The sequence below is a fragment of the Eleutherodactylus coqui genome, chromosome 7 (assembly GCF_035609145.1).
Source record: "Eleutherodactylus coqui strain aEleCoq1 chromosome 7, aEleCoq1.hap1, whole genome shotgun sequence".
NCBI classification, from domain to species: Eukaryota; Metazoa; Chordata; class Amphibia; order Anura; family Eleutherodactylidae; genus Eleutherodactylus; species Eleutherodactylus coqui.
In genome coordinates this window covers 150,433,930-150,446,816 of record NC_089843.1, presented here as the reverse complement: position 1 = coordinate 150,446,816, position 12,887 = coordinate 150,433,930, and positions in this window count along the sequence as shown.

Here is a 12,887-nt window from a genome sequence, read left to right as displayed (position 1 = left end):
TCATCATAATGGGATGTTACATTATGACATCATAATTGAATGTTACATTATGACATCATAATGGAATTTTGCATTATGACATCATAATGGAATGTTACATTATGACATCATAATGGAATTTTGCATTATGACATCATAATGGAATGTTACATTATGACATTATAATGGAATTTTGCATTATGACATCATAATGGAATGTTACAGTATGACATCATAATGGAATTTTGCATTATTACATCATAATGGAATTTTGCATTATGACATCATAATGGAATTTTGCATTATGACATCATAATGGAATGTTACATTATGACATCATAATGGAATTTTGCAATATGACATCATAATGGAATGTACATTATGACATCATAATGGAATGTTACATATATGACATCATAATGGATAGTTACATTATGACATCATATTGGAATCTTGCATTATGACATCATAATGGAATGTTGCATTATGACATCATAATGGAATTTTACATTATGACATCATAATGGAATTTTGCATTATGACATCATAATGGAATTTTACATTATGACATCATAATGGAATTTTGCATATGACATCATAATGGAATTTTACAATATGACATCATAATGGAATTTTGCATTATGACATCATAATGGAATTTTGCATTATGACATCATAATGGAATTTTACATTATGACATCATAATGGAATTTTGCATTATGACATCATAATGGAATTTTGCATTATGACATCATAATGGAATTTTACATTATGACATCATAATCGAATGTTGCATTATGACATCATAATGGAATGGTACATTAGGACATCATAATGGAATTTTGCATTATGACATCATAATGGTATGTTACATTATGACATCATAATGGAATTTTGCATTATGACATCATAATGGAATGTTACATTATGACATCATAATGGAATATTGCATTATGACATCATAATCGAATGTTGCATTATGACATCATAATGGAATGTTACATTATGACATCATAATGGAATGTTGCATTATGACATCATAATGGAATGTTACATTATGACATCATAATGGAATATTGCATTATGACATCATAATGGAATTTTGCATTATGACATCATAATGGAATGTTACATTATGAAATCATAATGGAATTTTGCATTATGAAATCATAATGGGATGTTACATTATGACATCATAATGGAATTTTACATTATGACATCATAATGGAATTTTTGCATTATGACATCATAATGGAATTTTGCATTATGACATCATAATGGAATTTTGCATTATGACATCATAATGGATTTTGCATTATGACATCATAATGGAATTTTGCATTATGACATCATAATGGAATTTTGCATTATGACATCATAATGGAATTTTGCATTATGACATCATAATGGAATTTTGCAATATGACATAATGGAATTTTAACATTATGACATCATAATGGAATTTGCATTATGACATCATAATGGAATTTTGCATTATGACATCATAATGGAATTTTACATTATGACATCATAATGGAATGTTGCATTATGACATCATAATGGAATGTTACATTATGACATCATAATGGAATATTGCATTATGACATCATAATGGAATTTTGCATTATGACATCATAATGGAATGGTACATTATAACATCATATGGAATTTTGCATTATGACATCATAATGGGATGTTACATTATGACATCATAATGGAATTTTGCATTATGACATCATAATGGAATGTTACATTATGACATCATAATGGAATTTTGCATTATGACATCATAATCGAATGTTGCATTATGACATCATAATGGAATGTTACAATTATGACATCATAATGGAATTTTGCATTATGACATCATAATGGGATGTTACATTATGACATCATAATGGAATGTTTACATTATGACATCATAATGGAATTTTGCATTATGACATCATAATGGAATTTTACATTATGACATCATAATGGAATTTTGCATTATGACATCATAATGGAATTTTGCATTATGACATCATAATGGAATTTTGCATTATGACATCATAATGGAATATTGCATTATGACATCATAATGGAATGTTGCATTATGACATCATAATGGAATTGTTGCATTATGACATCATAATGGAATGTTACATTATGACATCATAATGGAATATTGCATTATGACATCATAATGGGATTTTGCATTATGACATCAATAATGGAATGGTACATTATGACATCATAATGGAATTTTGCATTATGACATCATAATGGGATGTTACATTATGACATCATAATGGAATTTTGCATTATGACATCATAATGGAATATTACATTATGACATCATAATGGAATTTTGCATTATGACATCATAATCGAATGTTGCATTATGACATCATAATGGAATGTTACATTATGACATCATAATGGAATGTTGCATTATGACATCATAATGGAATGTTACATTATGACATCATAATGGAATATTGCATATGACATCATAATGGAATTTTGCATTATGACATCATAATGGAATGTTACATTATGACATCATAATGGAATTTTGCATTATGACATCATAATGGGATGTTACATTATGACATCATAAGGAATTTTACATTATGACATCATAATGGAATTTTGCATTATGACATCATAATGGAATTTTACATTATAACATCATAATGGAATTTTGCATTATGACATCATAATGGAATTTTGCATTATGACATCATAATGGAATTTTGCATTATGACATCATAATGGAATTTTGCATTATGACATCATAATGGAATGTTGCATTATGACATCATAATGGAATTTTGCATTATGACATCATAATGGATTTTGCAATATGACATAATGGAATTTTACATTATGACATCATAATGGAATTTTGCATTATGACATCATAATGGAATTTTACATTATGACATCATAATGGAATTTTACATTATGACATCATAATGGAATTTTGCATTATGACATCATAATGGAATTTTGCATTATGACATCATATGGAATTTTGCATTATGACATCATAATGGAATTTTGCATTATGACATCATAATGGAATTTTGCATTATGACATCATAATGGAATTTTGCATTATGACATAATGGAATTTTGCATTATGACATCATAATGGAATTTTGCATTATGACATCATAATGGAATTTTGCATTATGACATCATAATGGAATTTTGCATTATGACATCATAATGGATTTTGCATGATGACATCATAATGGAAATTTGCATTATGACATCATAATGGAAATTTGCATTATGACATCATAATGGAGTTTTGCATTATGACATCATAATGGAATGTTACATTATGACATCATAATGGAATTTTGCATTATGACATCATAATGGAATGTTACATTATGACATCATAATGGAATTTAGCATTATTACATCATAATGGAATTTTGCATTATGACATCAAAATGGAATTTTGCATTATGACATCATAATGGAATGTTACATTATGACATCATAATGGAATTTTGCATTATGACATCATAATGGAATGTTACATTATGACATCATAATGAATGTTACATTATGACATCATAATGGAATTTTGCATTATGACATCATAATGAATTTTGCATTATGACATCATAATGGAATTTTACATTATGACATCATAATGGAATTTTGCATATGACATCATAATGGAATTTTACAATATGACATCATAATGGAATTTTGCATTATGACATCATAATGGAATTTTACAATATGACATCATAATGGAATTTTGCATTATGACATCATAATGGAATTTTGCATTATGACATCATAATGGAATTTTGCATTATGACATCATAATGGAATTTTACATTCTGACATCATAATGGAATTTTGCATTATGACATCATAATGGAATTTTGCATTATGACATCATAATGGAATTTTACATTATGACATCATAATCGAATGTTGCATTATGACATCATAATGGAATGTTACATTATGACATCATAATGGAATGTTGCATTATGACATCATAATGGAATGTTACATTATGACATCATAATGGAATATTGCATTATGACATCATAATGGAATTTTGCATTATGACATCATAATGGAATGCAACATTATGACATCATAATGGAATTTTGCATTATGACATCATAATGGAATGCTACATTATGACATCATAATGGAATTTTGCATTATGACATCATAATGGGATGTTACATTATGACAACATAATGGAATTTTACATTCTGACATCATAATGGAATTTTGCATTATGACATCATAATGGAATTTTGCATTATGACATCATAATGGAATTTTACATTATGACATCATAATCGAATGTTGCATTATGACATCATAATGGAATGTTACATTATGACATCATAATGGAATGTTGCATTATGACATCATAATGGCATGTTACATTATGACATCGTAATGGAATATTGCATTATGACATCATAATGGAATTTTGAATTATGACATCATAATGGAATGTTACATTATGACATCATAATGGAATTTTTGCATTATGACATCATAATGGGATGTTACATTATGACATCATAATGGAATTTTACATTATGACATCATAATGGATTTTGCATTATGACATCATAATGAATTTTGCAATATGACATCATAATGGAATTTTAACATTATGACATCATAATGGAATTTTGCATTATGACATCATAATGGAATTTTACATTATGACATCATAATGGAATTTTGCATTATGACATCATAATGGAATGTTACATTATGACATCATAATGGAATTTTGCATTATGACATCATAATGGGACGTTACATTATGACATCATAATGGAATTTTGCATTATGACATCATAATGGGACGTTACATTATGACATCATAATGGAATGTTACATTATGACATCATAATGGAATTTTGCATTATGACATCATAATGGAATGTTGCATTATGACATCATAATGTAATTTTGCATTATGACATCATAATGGAATGTTACATTATGACATCATAATGGAATTTTGCATTATGACATCATAATGGAATGTTACATTATGACATCATAATGGAATTTTGCATTATGACATCATAATGGAATGTTACATTATGACATCATAATGGAATTTTGCATTATGACATCATAATGGAATGTTACATTATGACATCATAATGGAATTTTGAATTATGACATCATAATGGAAAGTTGCAATATGACATCATAATGGAATGTTACATTATGACATCATAATGGAATGTTGCATTATGACATCATAATGGAATTTTGCATTATGACATCATAATGGGATGTTACATTATGACATCATAATGGAATTTTTGCATTATGACATCATAATGGGATGTTACATTATGACATCATAATGGAATTTTGCATTATGACATCATAATGGGATGTTACATTATGACATCATAATGGAATTTTGCATTATGACATCATAATGGAATGTTACATTATGACATCATAATGGAATGTTACATTATGACATCATAATGGAATTTTGCATTATGACATCATATGGAATGTTAAATTATGACATCATAATGGAATTTTGTATTATGACATCATAATGGAATGTTACATTATGACATCATAATGGAATTCTTGCAATATGACATCATAATGGAATGTTACATTATGACATCATAATGGAATTTTACATTATGACATCATAATGGAATTTTGCATTATGACATCATAATGGAATGTTACATTATGACATCATAATGGAATTTTGCATTATGACATCATAATGGAATGTTACATTATGACATCATAATGGAATTTTGCATTATGACATCATAATGGGATATTACATTATGACATCATAATGGAATGTTGCATTATGACATCATAATGGGATGTTACATTATGACATCATAATTGAATGTTACATTATGACATCATAATGGAATTTTGCATTATGACATCATTATGGAATGTTACATTATGACATCATAATGGAATTTTGCATTATGACATCATAATGGAATTTTACATTATGACATCATAATGGAATTTTGCATTATGACATCATAATGGAATTTTGCATTATGACATCATAATGGAATTTTGCATTATGACATCATAATGGAATTTTGCATTATGACATCATAATGGAATGTTGCATTATGACATCATAATGGAATGTTGCATTATGACATCATAATGGAATGTTACATTATGACATCATAATGGAATATTGCATTATGACATCATAATGGAATTTTGCATTATGACGTCATAATGAATGGTACATTATGACATCATAATGGAATTTTGCATTATGACATCATAATGGGATGTTACATTATGACATCATAATGAATTTTGCATTATGACATCATAATGGAATGTTACATTATGACATCATAATGGAATTTTGCATTATGACATCATAATCGAATGTTGCATTATGACATCATAATGGAATGTTACATTATGACATCATAATGGAATTTTGCATTATGACATCATAATGGGATGTTACATTATGACATCATAATGGAATTTTACATTATGACATCATAATGGAATTTTGCATTATGACATCATAATGGAATTTTACATTATGACATCATAATGGAATTTTGCATTATGACATCATAATGGAATTTTGCATTATGACATCATAATGGAATTTTGCATTATGACATCATAATGGAATTTTGCATTATGACATCATAATGGAATGTTACATTATGACATCATAATGGAATTTTGCATTATGACATCATAATGGAATGTTACATTATGACATCATAATGGAATTTTGCATTATGACATCATAATGGAATGTTACATTATGACATCATAATGGAATTTTGAATTATGACATCATAATGGAAAGTTGCAATATGACATCATAATGGAATGTTACATTATGACATCATAATGGAATGTTGCATTATGACATCATAAGGAATTTTGCATATGACATCATAATGGGATGTTACATTATGACATCATAATGGAATTTTGCATTATGACATCATAATGGGATGTTACATTATGACATCATAATGGAATTTTGCATTATGACATCATAATGGGATGTTACATTATGACATCATAATGGAATTTTGCATTATGACATCATAATGGAATGTTACATATGACATCATATGGAATTTTGCATTATGACATCATAATGGAATGTTACATTATGACATCATAATGGAATTTTGCATTATGACATCATAATGGAATGTTACATTATGACATCATAATGGAATTTTGTATTATGACATCATAATGGAATGTTACATATGACATCATAATGGAATTTTGCATTGTGACATCATAATGGAATGCTACATTGTGACATCATAATGGAATTTTACATTATGACATCATAATGGAATTTGCATTATGACATCATAATGGAATGTTACATTATGACATCATAATGGAATTTTGCATTATGACATCATAATGGAATGTTACATTATGACATCATAATGGAATGTTGCATTATGACATCATAATGGGATGTTACATTATGACATCATAATTGAATGTTACATTATGACATCATAATGGAATTTTGCATTATGACATCATTATGGAATGTTACATTATGACATCATAATGGAATTTTGCATTATGACATCATAATGGAATGTTACATTATGACATCATAATGGAATTTTGCATTATGACATCATAATCGAATGTTGCATTATGACATCATAATGGAATGTTACATTATGACATCATAATGGAATGTTGCATTATGACATCATAATGGAATGTTACATTATGACATCATAATGGAATATTGCATTATGACATCATAATGGACTTTTGCATTATGACATCATAATGGAATGGTACATTATGACATCATAATGGAATTTTGCATTATGACATCATAATGGGATGTTACATTATGACATCATAATGGAATTTTACATTATGACATCATAATGGAATTTTGCATTATGACATCATAATGGAATGTTACATTATGACATCATAATGGAATGTTGCATTATGACATCATAATGGAATGTTACATTATGACATCATAATGGAATATTGCATTATGACATCATAATGGAATTTTGCATTATGACATCATAATGGGATGTTACATTATGACATCATAATGGAATTTTGTATTATGACATCATAATGGAATGTTACATTATGACATCATAATGGAATTTTGTATTATGACATCATAATGGAATGTTACATTATGACATCATAATGGAATTTTGCATTGTGACATCATAATGGAATGTTACATTGTGACATCATAATGGAATTTTACATTATGACATCATAATGGAATTTTGCATTATGACATCATAATGGAATGTTACATTATGACATCATAATGGAATTTTGCATTATGACATCATAATGGAATGTTCCATTATGACATCATAATGGAATGTTGCATTATGACATCATAATGGGATGTTACATTATGACATCATAATTGATTAAAAATATTGTTACATTATGACATCATAATGGAATTTTGCATTATGACATCATTATGGAATGTTACATTATGACATCATAATGGAATTTTGCATTATGACATCATAATGGAATGTTACATTATGACATCATAATGGAATTTTGCATTATGACATCATAATCGAATGTTGCATTATGACATCATAATGGAATGTTACATTATGACATCATAATGGAATGTTGCATTATGACATCATAATGGAATGTTACATTATGACATCATAATGGAATATTGCATTATGACATCATAATGGACTTTTGCATTATGACATCATAATGAATGGGTACATTATGACATCATAATGGAATTTTGCATTATGACATCATAATGGGATGTTACATTATGACATCATAATGGAATTTTACATTATGACATCATAATGGAATTTTGCATTATGACATCATAATGGAATGTTACATTATGACATCATAATGGAATGTTGCATTATGACATCATAATGGAATGTTACATTATGACATCATAATGGAATGTTGCATTATGACATCATAATGGAATGTTACATTATGACATCATAATGGAATATTGCATTATGACATCATAATGGAATTTGCATTATGACATCATAATGGGATGTTACATTATGACATCATAATGGAATTTTACATTATGACATCATATGGAATTTTGCATTATGACATCATAATGGAATTTTACATTATGACATCATATGGAATTTTGCATTATGACATCATAATGGAATTTTGCATTATGACATCATAATGGAATGTTGCATTATGACATCATAATGGAATTTTGCATTATGACATCATAATGGAATGTTGCATTATGACATCATAATGGAATGTTGGCATTATGACATCATAATGGAATGTTACATTATGACATCATAATGGAATATTGCATTATGACATCATAATGGAATTTTGCATTATGACATCATAATGGAATGGTACATTATGACATCATAATGGAATTTTTGCATTATGACATCATAATGGGATGTTACATTATGACATCATAATGGAATTTTACATTATGACATCATAATGGAATTTTGCATTATGACATCATAATGGAATGTTACATTATGACATCATAATGGAATTTTGCATTATGACATCATAATCGAATGTTGCATTATGACATCATAATGGAATGTTACATTATGACATCATAATGGAATGTTGCATTATGACATCATAATGGAATGTTACATTATGACATCATAATGGAATATTGCATTATGACATCATAATGGAATTTTGCATTATGACATCATAATGGGATGTTACATTATGACATCATAATGGATTTTACATTATGACATCATAATGGAATTTGCATTATGACATCATAATGGAATTTTACATTATGACATCATAATGGAATTTTGCATTATGACATCATAATGGAATTTTGCATTATGACATCATAATGAATTTTGCATTATGACATCATAATGGAATTTTGCATTATGACATCATAATGGAATGTTGCATTATGACTCATAATGGAATGTTGCATTATGACATCATAATGGAATGTTACATTATGACATCATAATGGAAAATTGCATTATGACATCATAATGGAATTTTGCATTATGACATCATAATGGAATGGTACATTATGACATCATAATGGAATTTTGCATTATGACATCATAATGGGATGTTACATTATGACATCATAATGGAATTTTGCATTATGACATCATAATGGAATGTTACATTATGACATCATAATGGAATTTTGCATTATGACATCATAATCGAATGTTGCATTATGACATCATAATGGAATGTTACATTATGACATCATAATGAATTTTGCATTATGACATCATAATGGGAGGTTACATTATGACATCATAATGGAATTTTACATTATGACATCATAATGGAATTTTGCATTATGACATCATAATGGAATTTTACATTATGACATCATAATGGAATTTTGCATTATGACATCATAATGGATTTTGCATTACGACATCATAATGGAATTTTGCATTACGACATCATAATGGAATTTTGCATTACGACATCATAATGGAATGTTGCATTACGACATCATAATGGAATGTTGCATTATGACATCATAATGGAATGTTACATTATGACATCATAATGGAATATTGCATTATGACATCATAATGGATTTTGCATTATGACATCATAATGGAATGGTACATTATGACATCATAATGGAATTTTGCATTATGACATCATAATGGTATGTTACATTATGACATCATAATGGAATTTTGCATTATGACATCATAATCGAATGTTGCATTATGACATCATAATGGAATTTTGCATTATGACATCATAATCGAATGTTGCATTATGACATCATAATGGATGTTACATTATGACATCATAATGGAATGTTGCATTATGACATCATATGGAATGTTACATTATGACATCATAATGGAATATTGCATTATGACATCATAATGGAATGGTACATTATAACATCATAATGGAATTTGCATTATGACATCATAATGGGATGTTACATTATGACATCATAATGGAATTTTGCATTATGACATCATAATGGAATGTTACATTATGACATCATAATGGAATTTTGCATTATGACATCATAATCGAATGTTGCATTATGACATCATAATGGAATGTTACATTATGACATCATAATGGAATTTTGCATTATGACATCATAATGGGATGTTACATTATGACATCATAATGGAATTTTACATTATGACATCATAATGGAATTTTGCATTATGACATCATAATGGAATTTTACATTATGACATCATAATGGAATTTTGCATTATGACATCATAATGGAATTTTGCATTATGACATCATAATGGAATTTTGCATTATGACATCATAATGGAATATTGCATTATGACATCATAATGGAATGTTGCATTATGACATCATAATGGAATGTTGCATTATGACATCATAATGGAATGTTACATTATGACATCATAATGGAATATTGCATTATGACATCATAATGGGATTTTGCATTATGACATCATAATGGAATGGTACATTATGACATCATAATGGAATTTTGCATTATGACATCATAATGGGATGTACATTATGACATCATAATGGAATTTTTGCATTATGACATCATAATGGAATATTACATTATGACATCATAATGGAATTTTGCATTATGACATCATAATCGAATGTTGCATTATGACATCATAATGGAATGTTACATTATGACATCATAATGGAATGTTGCATTATGACATCATAATGGAATGTTACATTATGACATCATAATGGAATATTGCATTATGACATCATAATGGAATTTTGCATTATGACATCATAATGGAATGTTACATTATGACATCATAATGGAATTTTGCATTATGACATCATAATGGGATGTTACATTATGACATCATAATGGAATTTTACATTATGACATCATAATGGAATTTTGCATTATGACATCATAATGGAATTTTACATTATAACATCATAATGGAATTTTGCATTATGACATCATAATGGAATTTTGCATTATGACATCATAATGGAATTTTGCATTATGACATCATAATGGAATTTTGCATTATGACATCATAATGGAATGTTGCATTATGACTTCATAATGGAATTTTGCATTATGACATCATAATGGAATTTTGCAATATGACATAATGGAATTTTACATTATGACATCATAATGGAATTTTGCATTATGACATCATAATGGAATTTTACATTATGACATCATAATGGAATTTACATTATGACATCATAATGGAATTTTGCATTATGACATCATAATGGAATTTTGCATTATGACATCATAATGGAATTTTGCATTATGACATCATAATGGAATTTTGCATTATGACATCATAATGGAATTTTGCATTATGACATCATAATGGAATTTTGCATTATGACATAATGGAATTTTGCATAATGACATCATAATGGAATTTTGCATTATGACATCATAATGGAATTTTGCATTATGACATCATAATGGAATTTTGCATTATGACATCATATGGAATTTTGCATGATGACATCATAATGGAAATTTGCATTATGACATCATAATGGAAATTTGCATTATGACATCATAATGGAGTTTTGCATTATGACATCATAATGGAATGTTACATTATGACATCATAATGGAATTTTGCATTATGACATCATAATGGGAATGTTACATTATGACATCATAATGGAATTTAGCATTATTACATCATAATGGAATTTTGCATTATGACATCAAAATGGAATTTTGCATTATGACATCATAATGGAATGTTACATTATGACATCATAATGGAATTTTGCATTATGACATCATAATGGAATGTTACATTATGACATCATAATGGAATGTTACATTATGACATCATAATGGAATTTTGCAT